Source organism: Vipera berus (genome assembly GCF_964194415.1).
Source record: "Vipera berus genome assembly, chromosome: Z".
Taxonomy (NCBI): Eukaryota; Metazoa; Chordata; class Lepidosauria; order Squamata; family Viperidae; genus Vipera; species Vipera berus.
In genome coordinates, this window is record NC_138205.1 from 46,274,254 (window position 1) to 46,287,694 (window position 13,441).

Here is a 13,441-nt window from a genome sequence, read left to right on the forward strand (position 1 = left end):
TATAATCAAAAGCAACTGGGACAAAGTGATAGAGAAGAAAAGCTGAGGCTTGGGATGCTGCAGCTAGTGGAAATAGAGAATCAGAAGGTGAGACAAACCACTTAGTCTGCTGAATCTGATGCTCGCTCTTGATAACATTTTAAGAGTTGTCCTTTATTTTATCTCTACCCTCTTAATTTCTTAAATTACAAATTTTCATTGCAATATCCACAGTCAAAAGGTCTGTTTCTATAACTGTACAAGTGCTATATACAAGAATACTTTTCTCAAAACATTCTCAGTAGTAGAATGTTTCTAAATATCTTTTGAAATTTGACTTTCACTGGCTTAATATAAATTATCTGTTTATGGGGACTTCCGGTTTTTGCGCCATAGTGCACAGCTGTGGGATTGCGGAGCTCTGCACCCCACAACTGATTTTGCCCTGCCAGGGGACCCTAAATGGGTCTGAAGTCACCCCGGAGAGGCGATGAAGAAGAGGGATGCCCGGATGATCATGGAATGATGGTGAACAAAGCCCTCTAACCCAACAGGAGAAAGGCTAGCTGCACACAAGCATCTAGCCCAAGCTACTTACAGCCAAAGTCCAAGAGCACGAACCAGAACAATGGTGAACAGTGTGCTTGGAACTAGTGAAAGTATCGATCTTCTCTCCTCTACTCTGTAACTAAGTCCTTGGGAAAGATCTTCAAAGTAAGAAAACCTCTGAAAACGAAGGGAGGGGACTAGACCCCCACTCCCTCATAGATGGAAGTGGGAAATTAACCTTTAAGGGGGAAAGAAATATATTAAAATCAAATTTTAAATACTACAGTCTGGATAAATCTAGAAATTTTAAAAAAACTGCTAAGATTATACTCTAAAGGGTTTTGATGGAACTATAAAAATAACAATAAATAATAATTTTTTGTCTGAAAAAGCTGGAAAACAAACAATTACTGACACCTAGTGGAGAACTAGAACATAAAACATTAACAAACCTGACTCAGAAATTGGCAAGACACCCAGAAACAAAGAATAATCTGTTCCCTTGAACTTTAATAACCCTCAGAAGACAGCTGGGTGGGAACAAAGAAAGAATACATACTGGGCCAGCCATAAGATTAAAAAGTGTCTGAAGGAAAAGAAATATTCTGACTGTTGTCTAAACTCAAGAATTGTTTACAGAAAAATAAAAAATTTTGATTCTGGGCTAATCTTTTAAAGGAGAATTTACAGGAAGGACTCAAGGTGGCTAAATATACAGAATTGCAATTTTGACTGGTTGACAACTGACCCCTTAATAAAAGAACTGTTATAAAATACTGATTTTACTGATGCCTTGAGAATTAGAAATACAGTGAATTATAAAAACTATATATAAAGATAAGAACTATACAAACTTAGCCTGTTTGGATTCTGAGCTTGGCTGGTTTGATAAGGCTAATTATAGAGACTATGGCACTGATGAAGGACTATTTGAAAGGGGGAGACAACATGGATATTGCATAATTATCAAAAAAATGACAGAAAACCACATTTAATATTGAAGGACCTAGCCTGGAATATCAAAGACCTCTAAGAAGCAACATTTCAAGACAAGACTAATACTTTCCAGGAGGAAATGTATGTAATGCTATGACAGATACAAACGACAATAGCTTCAAACCACGAGGAGACCAAAAATAACTTTGACAACCTAAATGAGCACATCTTCAGTTTAAACCCACAATAAAAAAACACTCAGAAAATGATGGTAAAGAATGAATGAACCTTTATACATTGAGATTGGCTGAGCCTCCCTTCATGCCCCCACCCCCAACTCACAGTGACAACAAACAACAATGAACAAACAAATCAGATAACAAAACATAAACTAGAAGAAAATTACTTAATCAGCAAAGCTACAAATGAAGAGAATTATAATTTAACATCAACAGGAAAAAACTTAGAAGACTTTGATATAATAATAAAAATGGAAAAGATACTTTATTCATCAGATCGTCAAAATAAACCTGAGGATAAGAAAGAAGATTTAACAAAATGGACCATAGAAATGCCAGGAGAACCACTAGAGTTCAGGAGATAAAAAGCATATAGTCTACATATCCTGTATTCTCCACTCCCAACAATACTTACAAAAATATAAGAACTTCCTGGCAAGTGGAATATATCAACTTGGAAAGCTACTTGGCAAAAGAAGAAGACCAGAGACAGATTCAAGAGATTTGCCTCACCCTAAAAGATGGAGTATTACATGAGCAAACACTTTTTTGAATATGGTTAAAAGAACAGATAATTTTGGTTATAAAGGGGCCCTGCAATAAGAGGGATAAGAGATATAAGTAATATAGTATTTTTCATAATATATAAAATGTAAAAATATTGGGATGATGTATGTAAACAAAAAGTTTAAAATTTAAAGGTAAAAAGTTGAAGAGAATTAGGACTAAGGAATTATTAAAATACTAAGGAGAAATTAAGCCTAAATAAGAACTTTGAAAATAGGATATATAGTGATTTAACAAATTAACTTTTACAAATATAGATGAAATATAAACTGATCAGAAAAGATGTTATAGGTAGATGTTATAAGGTAGATAAGCAATATAGTATTTTTATAATGCATGAAATATGGGATGGTATATCTAAATGGAAAACTTGGATATTTAGATGATTAATATTGAGAAAAATATCACTGATAAGAATGGTTTGAATATTAAGGGGAAATTAAGCTTAAATAAGAATTATGAAAATAGGATATATGATGAACTAATAAGATGATTTTTATATAAACCACACAGGTTGATAAGAAAAAATGTCATACATGGACGTTATTATTATTTGTACAAACGTGAACAAAAATGTTTATATTTAACCATTTATGCATTGAAAATATTAAGAATTATATTTGTTTAAGGTTGAAGGAGGAGAATACTATTGGGAGAAGGGAAGATCAAAGGAATATACTATTAATTAATATACTAATAATGGAATTACAAAAATTAATTATTATTGACTGTTAATTAACTACTATTGTTTTTTCCAAATTATATGAAGCAAGACATGTTGTACACTAGGCACTAAGGATTGTTATTGTAAAAAATCAATAAAACATTTCTAAAAAAAATAAATTATCTGTTTATAACTTACAGTTGGGTAGGTTTTTAATTTATTTATTCTAGCATTCTTACCAAATTCCAGTCCCTTGGGTTCTTCAGAAAATTCTTAAACATTAAATAGCATCGAAGTACTCTAATTTCATAATGGATATATGTTCTCCTTGCTATTTCTGTAGCAATATATTGTCCATTGGCAGCTTGCTGGGCCTGTCACTGCTGGAAAGAGCTGCTTTAGCCAGGTTGTTTCAGGGTGACCCAGTGGGGGTCCTCATGGCTGCCCTAGCAGTCCTGTGGCACCCGGCCATGTCATACTTCACCCAATCCTTTACTTTCTCCTGGACTTTGAGAGGCAAACTACTGTCAACAAACTACTCTTTGCAGATGATCAGGGATTGATGGCATGTAAGGATAAGGAACTGCAACAACATCTTCTGTCCATGAACCAAGAATTCAAGATAAATAATATGAGTATCTACAAAGAGAAAAGAAAAATAATGGCAAAAAAGCTCATCCTAAACATAATAATAATAATAGAGAAGACAAGCATAAAACAAATATCAGAGTTCAAATATCTAGAAATGACTCTCACTGAGGATGGAAAAATGGACAATGATATTAACATATAATGCACTAAAGCTAACCAAGTATTGGGACAGCTAGCTCCACTCCTACTACACAAGGTAGTACCAATCAACACAAAGAAATACTGTATCTCATACAAAGCATATTCATCTTCATCCTTCGCTACCAGTGTCGAACATGGACACTTGCAATAAAGCCTAGGCAAAAGTTAGTCACCACGGAAATGAGATGTTGAGGAAAGATGAGATAAAATAAAAAATGAGATCATAAGAGAAAGAACTGGAATAAAACAAACCTTAAACTATATCAAAAGACAGCTAGTTAAGTGGTTTACTCACCTGGAGAGGATGTAGTCAGATTTTATACTATATAAGGCAAACACAAAAAAGGAGGAGAATGCCAAAGAACATGATGCAGGCCCAGAAGAAGATGGAAAGACAACATCAAAGACACACTACAACGGCATCAAATACCAATGGTTGAGGCAGGAGGAGGAGGAGGAGGAATGGTCTCAGTGTCAGGTCTTCCAGATCTCTCAGATTTAATTCCTGTTTATTGCAGGTTAATCCTGAATTTGCATTATCCTCTTCTGTATTTGGCAAGAACCCATCTGCCTTGTATATTTTCTTGTGTGCCCTGCAAAAACTTGTTGGGAAGATTGTGTTTGGTCAATCTTTAAAATATAAATAGAAAAAAGAGCCCATCTGGCAAAAAGGCTAGCTAGTGCAATTAACCAGAGTTTTTCAGATGGATTATGATGGGGAAATTGTGTTGTGAATAGTGATATTGATATCATAGCTGAAATTGCCAGAAGCATTGACTTTAGATGAATGACTTTTAATCGGTGTTTTAAGATGAAGTTTCCTGCTTCATACACAACATTTTCTGCTAAGTGGGAAACCCACACCTGACTTTTACCTGAAAATAACAACAGCAAAAGATGATTAGAGTCAATTGACATGGATTTTTTTTTATTTGCAGCTTTTTTCACATCAGTATGACTTCCCTATTTTGTATTTGCAAATCCATGCTCCCCCTTTCCTCTGTACCAGAGGTGGGGGATTATGGCTCTTTTATGACTTGTGAACTTCAAATACCAGAATTCCTGAACTAGCATGGCTGGCTCAGGAATTCTGGGGGTTGAACTCCACAAGTCATAAAAAGGCCATAGTTCCCCAACCCTGCGAGTCTAAACCAATATTTTAAAAACTTAATAACTTTCAAATGTTTGGATTTTAATTCCCCAAATTGCTGACTGGGGAATTTTGGGAATTGAAGTCCACAGATCTTAAAGTTGCTCAGTATGAAACTACTGTTCTAAATTATAGGTCATTTTCCCCCCCCCATTCCATATCTTTCTCACCTTTCAATAATTGGTTTAGACATTTTTCTTTTTGTTAAGATTTTAAAGAAGGCAAATTCTAGCCCTGTGGTGGCAAACCTATGGCACGCGTGCCACAGGCAGCAAGCAAAGCCGTCCCTGAGGGCACACGCACCATCGCCCAGGAGGGAGGAAGGGCCAGGCTGCTCCCCTCCACCTCTCCACATGTGCCTGCGCTCCCACTCTCTTTCTGTCTGCACTGAGAGTCAGGGAGCAGCTGCAACAGCTGGGCGGATCCAGGCTGGATGGAGGAGGCAGCTGCCAGCGCAAGTCTAGTTATGCCTGCAGAGCGATTTTTGCGGTGCCCCAGCGGCCCAATCTGGGCTCTGGAAGCCTGGAAAAGGCCTCTGACACCCGGATCTATGGCTGCAGAGTGATTTCACGCACCCCCCCCCCACAGCTGATCCGGGCGGCAGAGCTCTTTTCCAAGCTTCCAGAGCTCGGATCACGGTCACAGGCCAATTTTGCAATGCCCCAGCGGCCTGATCTGGGCTCCAGAGGACCAAAAAAGGCATCTGCCACCCAGATCAGCCGTGAGGGGGCATGAAATCACTCTACAGCCATAGATCCAAGCAGCAGAGGCCTTTTCCAGGCCTCTGGGCAGATCAGGCCGCTGGGCAGGAAAAACGGCACTCTGCGAGGTTTGGTCAGACACACGGTGGGGCTGATGTCTCGCTTTCCATACCGTGCCAGGGCTGGGCTGGACTGGGTGTGGAGACTCCATGCTGCTTCTTCCCCTGCAGACATCGGAAGCACCCACCCTGCCTACTTGTCCCAGGGGTGCTGCAGCCATCCCGCGCTCTCCAGCCTGTCGCTGGCCAACCAGGCACACCGAGCTTGGGCCTCGGGCAGATGGAGGCTGGAGGGGAGTGAGAGCCATGGCTGCCTGGCTCCTCCACCTGAGGACGCATGCAGGTAGAGGTGCCGCCTAGCTCAGTAAGTCGTGGTCTGCCCACAGGAGGAGGATGGAGGAGGAGGGCTGGCTGGGGATGCGCTGCCCACAGGGGGAATTTGACCAGCCCCAGCTTGGAGGGGGGTGAGGGTGAGGGAGTCTGAAGAGAGGCATCCCGGCGTGCCTGGCTGGCCAGCAATGGGCTGGAGAACCCCAGACATCAGCAGGTGCCCCAGGACGAGGAGTAGGTGGGGTGGGCGCTCCTGATGTCTGCGGGGGAAGAAGCGGCGAGGAGGCTCCATGCCCAGCCCAGTCCATTCCAGCCCCAGCATGGCATGGAAAGCAAGGCAGCAGTCCCATGTGTGTCCCCATGCGCGAGTGCACTCCTGCCCTGCCAGGCAAGTGGAGCCGCGGCATCTGTGGCAGAACAGTGCATGCGGGAAGCGAAAGACATGAGGAGCCCCGATCCCAGCACAGAACCTCCCCACCCTTCTCCTCCCCCCCTTGGAAGAGCTGCAGGGGTCAGAAGCCTCCCCCCACCCCCCAGGGAAGAAAACCATTGCAAGACACTCTTCTGTTTTAACTTTTTTTTCCTTGTCGCTTTTTGGAGTTTTTATCCTGCTTTTGTGAGATGGCAGCATTTGGAAGGGGGTGTAGCTGCCCCCTTCCCCTCCCCAAGCTGAGCAAGATGCCCTCCTGCTCACTCTCCCACCCACCAGAGACCCCCTGGATCTGCCCCAACCCTGCCCGGCCCCCATAGGCATCCCTCCCAAGGAGCAACATCAAGCTGGCCATGACCACCCAGTCTGCCATGACCACCATAGCCACACCCACCTAGTGGGCCACACTCACCCAGCGGGCTATGCCCATCCGGCACCCAGCAATACATAAGTGGGTTTTGGGTTGCAGTTTGGGCACTCGGTCTCTAAAAGATTCACCACCACTGTTCTAGCCATTTCAAGAATAAATGTGAATAACTTTGCTTTCTCTCAATGGACATTGTCTCGGTTTGTAACAGGCCAAGAAAATCCATGACTAGATTTTTCCTAAACACAATAGAATGTTGTGAAATCCAGCAGCATCAGAAATTCTGGAGAACAAATTTGCTATATTCAGACTAAAAGAAACAACATTGCCAGCTGGGGAGATTAAAAAAGGAAAGAATGTTTGGCAGTTCTTCCCTTTAATGGTCTATTGGATCAAATTGCTGGGCATTTTCCTGTATAACACAAAGGGCGAGGCAGACAGAACACACAAAGAGAAATCACTGTGGGTGTGGTTTTCTTAACCGCTAAAACAAATTTGGCTGTCTTTGTAGTTTATGTGTCATATATACAGTTATTAAGTAAAGATCTCATTATCAAGTTTGTCTCCTACTCTTTAGGCATTTTTAATAAAGCTTTATATACATTTTTCTGTTTATATCTCATTCATCTTTTTTTTTTCTTAAATGGAAACATTTAGCCAAACTGCCTTGAGTATTGCCTATGTACTGATATTATAAATAGCATTTGATGCTATTCACAATTGACTTTTGCTGCACATATACAGAGCTGCACTACTGTTTCCTAGCTTGTACACTCACTGTGTTTAACCCTGACAAGGGAAGAATATATTTGGACTAAATGCTGTTAGAGAACTTTGCTTAATTTATAGTACAAATAATTTCTCCCAGTTGCCCTAAGATCTTTCTTTGTTTACGTGTTTTTTTTCAATTAATGAATGTATTTTATGATCGAGAAGCAGAGCATCAGGGACTCTTAAAATAAATTCAGGCAGTCTTCAACTTATGACCAGTCACTTAGTGACCATTCAAAGTTATGATAGATCTCCCAAGGGCTACTTTTGACCTGGATTCAAAGTTTCAATGGCCAGGCTCCCTTACCCCAGTCACATGTTCGTATTTTGGGCACTTTGAAACCAAGCTGTATTTAACCCCCATTTTCAGCATCCCAGAGTCACATGACTGTGATTTATGACATTTAGAACCAGAAACTGGGATTTACTTTGGGTTCCCAGCAAGAAAAATACCCTTTGTAGACAATGGATTCATTTAACAGCCACAAAAGACGTAAAATCAGGCATAATCACTCGTTGATGAGCAGCACAATTTACAACTGTTAAGTCTAGATTCAATTATGATAATAATTCAAGGACTACATGTTCTTTGATAATTATTTCTCCTTAAAATAAGTATTTCCATGATAAATTCTGTATGAATTTTGCACAGTTCCCAATTGATCCTGAAAAGATAACCTGACCAGTTTTTTAAAAAATTGTTTAAAGAATAAATATCAGCAGGAACGTTTGTCAGTCAGTCATCCAAACAAACAATATCAGTTAGTGATGTCTGCTGATGCCTTCTCATCAGTACAGTACTCTACATGTAGAGCTTCAGGGTCAAATGAATAAAAGCTCTACCCTAGCTTGTTATGAAATAAGAAATTCTACAAGGGTAGAGTGAAATATAATGACTGTAATGTTATAATTTGCCAACAGATGGCAGTACTGACATACTAGAAATGCTGAAGTGTTTAGCATTTATTCTCACTTTGCTTGGTAAAAAAGTTGCTGTGAGTAGCCATTGTGCATCAATGTCCTTTAAACAATACGGCATGGTAAAAATTTTGACTGAGTAACATCAACTGAAATTTAATGCCAAATGTATTATTTATGGGGATGATTGTGTTGGTGTTGTGCATTGATAAGACAAAAAATAAAAAAGCAAAGGTGAACCAGAAAGAGATAATTTGTGTGATCAAGAATGAGGTGGATGACCTCTGACCAGTTTTACATGAGAAAGGCTGACCAACTGGTTCAGAATCAGTATATAACTCAATGGAAAATTACTTCAAAAAAACATGTTGTGGCAATATGACAACTCTAAGCTTCACCTCTCATGAACCACCCAAGACACTATTGTGAAATTGGATCTTACCCACCATACAGTTCACACTTTCCACCACACCATTTCTACTTTCCTCAAAGTGAGGGGATACTTTCCAGAATATCTTTTTGATGCAAATAAAAGACTGCTAGAACCCAGCTAAAGACACAAAAGAGGAGGTCATTACAGCTCCAGCTACGGTTGCTGGAACTGGGTATGTGTAGTTTAACGAAGAGAAGGGTGAGGGGTGACATGATAGCAGTGTTCCAATATCTCAGGGGCTGCCACAAAGAAGAGGGAGTCAAGCTATTCTCCAAAGCACCTGAAAGCAGGACAAGAAGCAACGGATGGAAACTAGTCAAGGAGAGAAGCAACCTAGAACTAAGGAGAAACTTCCTGACAGTTAGAACAATTAACCAGTGGAACAACCTGCCTCCAGAAGCTGTGAATGCTCCAGCACTGGAAGTTTTTAAGAAGAGACTGGACAGCCATTTGTCTGAAATGGTATAGGGTTTCCTGCCTGAGCAGGGGGTTGGACTAGATGACCTCCAAGGTCCCTTCCAACTTATTATTATTATTATTATTATTATTATTATTGTTGTTGTTGTTGTTGTTGTTGTTGTTGTTGTTGTTATCTTTCAGAAGCTTGTCCACTTTTGGCATAGGTATGTAGCAAATGGCAATTATTATGTGGAGAAGTAAATACAGATAATAAAAGAGCTAATTCCAAGGATTATTTTCCTGCTTCATTTATTAAAATATTTCTTTAAAATTAAATAATGGCGGTAATAATGCACTGTTTTTCTTTCAACCTAAATTAGCTAAGACATTAGTTTCTTAAAATAATTCAAAACAAAGTTTATAAACATCAGTGGAAAATTGTCATTTAAAAATTACAACACATAGAACATAGCAAAATATAATACAACAGATTTGAGAAGAAACAATAGGAACAAATCAATTTTCTTGCAGGACTAGGTAGTGCATTCAGACCACCTTGGGAAGGAAACTGGTTCACAGGAATTCTCTCTCTCTCTCTCTCTCACACACACACACACACACACACATACACACAAACACACAAACACACACACCTTCTCTTGCCACAGATGCCATCTTGGCTCCTCAGACTGCAATTGAGTATGATTAAGGTTACACCTCTGGGAAGATCAATGGTGTTGCACAATTCAAGAATCATGGGAAAAGCTATTCTTTAGGGGCCTTTACACCCAGTTGCTCAGTTTTCCCCCAGCCTATTTCTTCCCTGCTTCTTTCCTTCCAAATGCTATTCCTCTTTTCATTCTTTTTTTCCCCTCTGTGCATCTGGCAAATACATACCTAGCAAGTGCAAACCTGAGTTTGCCCTTGAATCCCATGAGGTTCCTGTTATGAAAACTATGTGAGTTTAGGTACATTTTTCAGCTGAATTTTCTATAACCATCATAAGCGGCCACTTATTTTAGCCTTGAAAAATAAAACAGTAACATGGATTACTCCATCAGCCTGTATCTATGACATAACCTATCCATGGGGTTTATGATGGGAAGAGAACCCAGAGGGCATATTGGGCAAATTGGCACAGATTGTGTCAGTTTCTAGCAAAGCAGATTTCAACAGAAAGGTGAAAACTGACCCTGGCAATCAAATCAAAACAGCAAGCTATGGCCTAGAAAAGCAGGAGGATCCTCTGATTTCTGATTTATTTCTAGTTCTCTCTTAGGTGAGGAGAGCTGCATGTCTTAACTTAAAAGCAGGCAGGCAGATCCTTCTGGGCCCGTCTCCTTCATGAATGGTTCCATTGTGTAAACATCATCCTCTTATTTTTTCACACTGGCTGGATCTGAGGCTAGAAACATACTTGAGAAAGAGAGCTTAACACACTTTTATTTTGAAGGATAAGCTTCTACTTGAAGGGGGAGAGGCAACTAGGAAACAGCAAGCAACAGTGAGCCCCTTTTTTCTCTATCCCTTCAGAAACTGGAAAACTGGGGTGAAACGCTTCTTTGCCTGCGGCACCTTTTCTTCAAAGCTAAGACACTATCCCATCTAGCCAGAATTTGTGTCACAGAGTGACACATTTGGAATCTCACCCCTCACCTCACTCCCAGATCCCTTCCTAGCAATCATTAAGCCCTGCATGCTTTAGGCACATCTATGCAGCCAATGAAAGATGCTTTCATGAGGTACCACACAAATTAGCTCTTTCCCACAGCAGATCTCTGAGCTGTCTTGTTAACAAAGTAGGGAAGTGCAGCTTCATTGATAAATTTATTGGAGAGCAAGTCAAGGTGCGGTGATTACTGGATTTGTCTGCTAATGGAAAAATATATACCAATTACTCCCCTTAATATGGGCTAGGAAAGGAGACAGGTCCTAAGAAAGGCTACAATAGCAGGCTTAGTAACCTCCCTGAACTTTTAAATATAAGCACTAGGCATTTATTTCTACATGGACCTGACAAACAAGTATAGAGAAGTCATGATCTGCTGCTTCCTCCAGCAGTTTGGGTGCTGCTGTTCCTCTTCTGTGGATCTTCATGACTCATCTCTTGGTGCTGCTGTCCATCTACTGGAAGTCCTCCTAGATTCATATTTGATGAGAAGGTGGTCAAGAGGATCTTCTCACAATCATTTCGTGCACCAGATATAATCCCATCTGGAATGGGAAGGTCTACTCATACTCATTTTGTCCACTTCTCAATTGAAGTATTGCAATGTTCTGAGGTTGTAAATCTAGTCCAAAAAGCAACTGCTGGAGTAATGGGTATTTTCTAATTTGTCCATATAATACCAAGATTTTGAAAACCACATTAGTTCCCAGATAGCTTTTGGATGCAACTGAAGGTTCTGGTTGTCATCTTTAAATCCTTAAATGATTCAGAATTTTGACATCTGTAGGGTTGCTCCCACCTATCCTCCAATTCTCATGAATTAGAAAGTCAGGCAAAACACGGCTTTTTCATCAGATCTTGGGGACAGGAATAATACATTTGGTTTTCTCTAACAATAGAAATTTTATTTGATTATTCAAACACCTATTACATTCCAAGGCTTATACATTGTTAATCTTTATGAATGTTGTTGCTACTTGTTGTTTTGTCTTTTAAACCACTTTAACCCAATCTACAATGGTTGGGAATATGTACATTGCTCAGAGTTGTCTTGGATTATATTATTTTGTAAGGCCAATAAACTAAGTAAATAGCAAATGTCAGTATAGCACCACAAAGCAAAGGGGTCACAGAGAAACTGGCAGTGAGCAGAAAGGGTGTGTGTCCAGAATGAACCAGCCAATAGGAGTTGGGTAGATCTCTGCTGCTCCATCACCACAGAAGCAACACAAACAATGCATATAGCCAGGCTTATGTTGCAAACCATTTGGATCAATTCTTCCACATTGAATTTAAAAGAAATCCCTAAATTATCTAGGTCAGACATGTCAAACTTGCGATGTCACGTGATGTCACACAACGTATTGGAGCTTTTCCCCCATTCCCGGCAATGGGGTGGGCGCAGTTTCCTGGTGACGTGTCCGGCCCGCCAGCCGGCAGTTTGATACCCCTGATCTAGGTGAAGGAAAGACCACATGATATTGATGTGTCTTAAGGAACAGTTGATCAGAAATCTTCAAGCCAAAGTTAAGGGAATGTATAGATGTGTCCTGGAACTCAGGAGGTATAAGCATCCCTCAATAACAGTTACTGCTTGCCTAATTTTTCACAAATCAGTCCTCTTTTAAAACCATCCAAATTGGCTGTCATTTCTACAATTGTTGGCAGTAAATTTCAATTTACCTATGATCCATGTGAAAAAAAATGTTCTGAATCTCCATGCTTAGCTTCAATGGATGATCCTGAATTTTCTTAGCTTCAATGGATGATCCTGAATTTTAACAGGAGAGGGAAACTCTCCCTCCACATTATTTATACCTTGAGTGGACCTTACATTTTTCTATCATGTCTCCCATTACAGTATTTTCTTGCATTCAAGCTAATGCTATTATTTCCCCAGTCATTTTGGTTGTTGTCCTTTTCTGCAGCTTTTTCAACTTTACAATATCCTTCTTAAGGAGCAATGCTGTAGCTCCAGACAATACTCCAATAGTCTCACCACCCTAGGCTTGCTTTGCCACTTGTAAGGGCAGGCAGAAACTATGGAAGCCATAGAAAGCAGAAGCTGCTTATCCCTTCTGCTAAGTATACAAATCAACCTGGGGAAAAAGTATTAGGAGGCCTCTCTGCAAACCCATTCACACAACATAGTGAACCAAAGTCATGGGTTAGAATAGATGACAGCTTAATAACCAAATTGAAATGCTTGGTTAACAGAGCATGTGGGCCAGCAATTTACCCCACCCCATTTTCTGTGAATTTTAAGTTCACAGGACCCAGCTCACCTTAAACTTCCACAAATGCAACCTGTGTGGTCCTGTTCATCATGCTTTGGCTTAATGCAGACATGTCAAACTCGCAACATCACGTGACGTATGATGTATCGGAGCTTTTTTTGCCATTGCCTGCAATGGGGTGGGTGCGGTTTTTTGACATGTCCGGCCCATGGGCTGGCAGTTTGACACCCCTGGCTTAATGTATCACATGA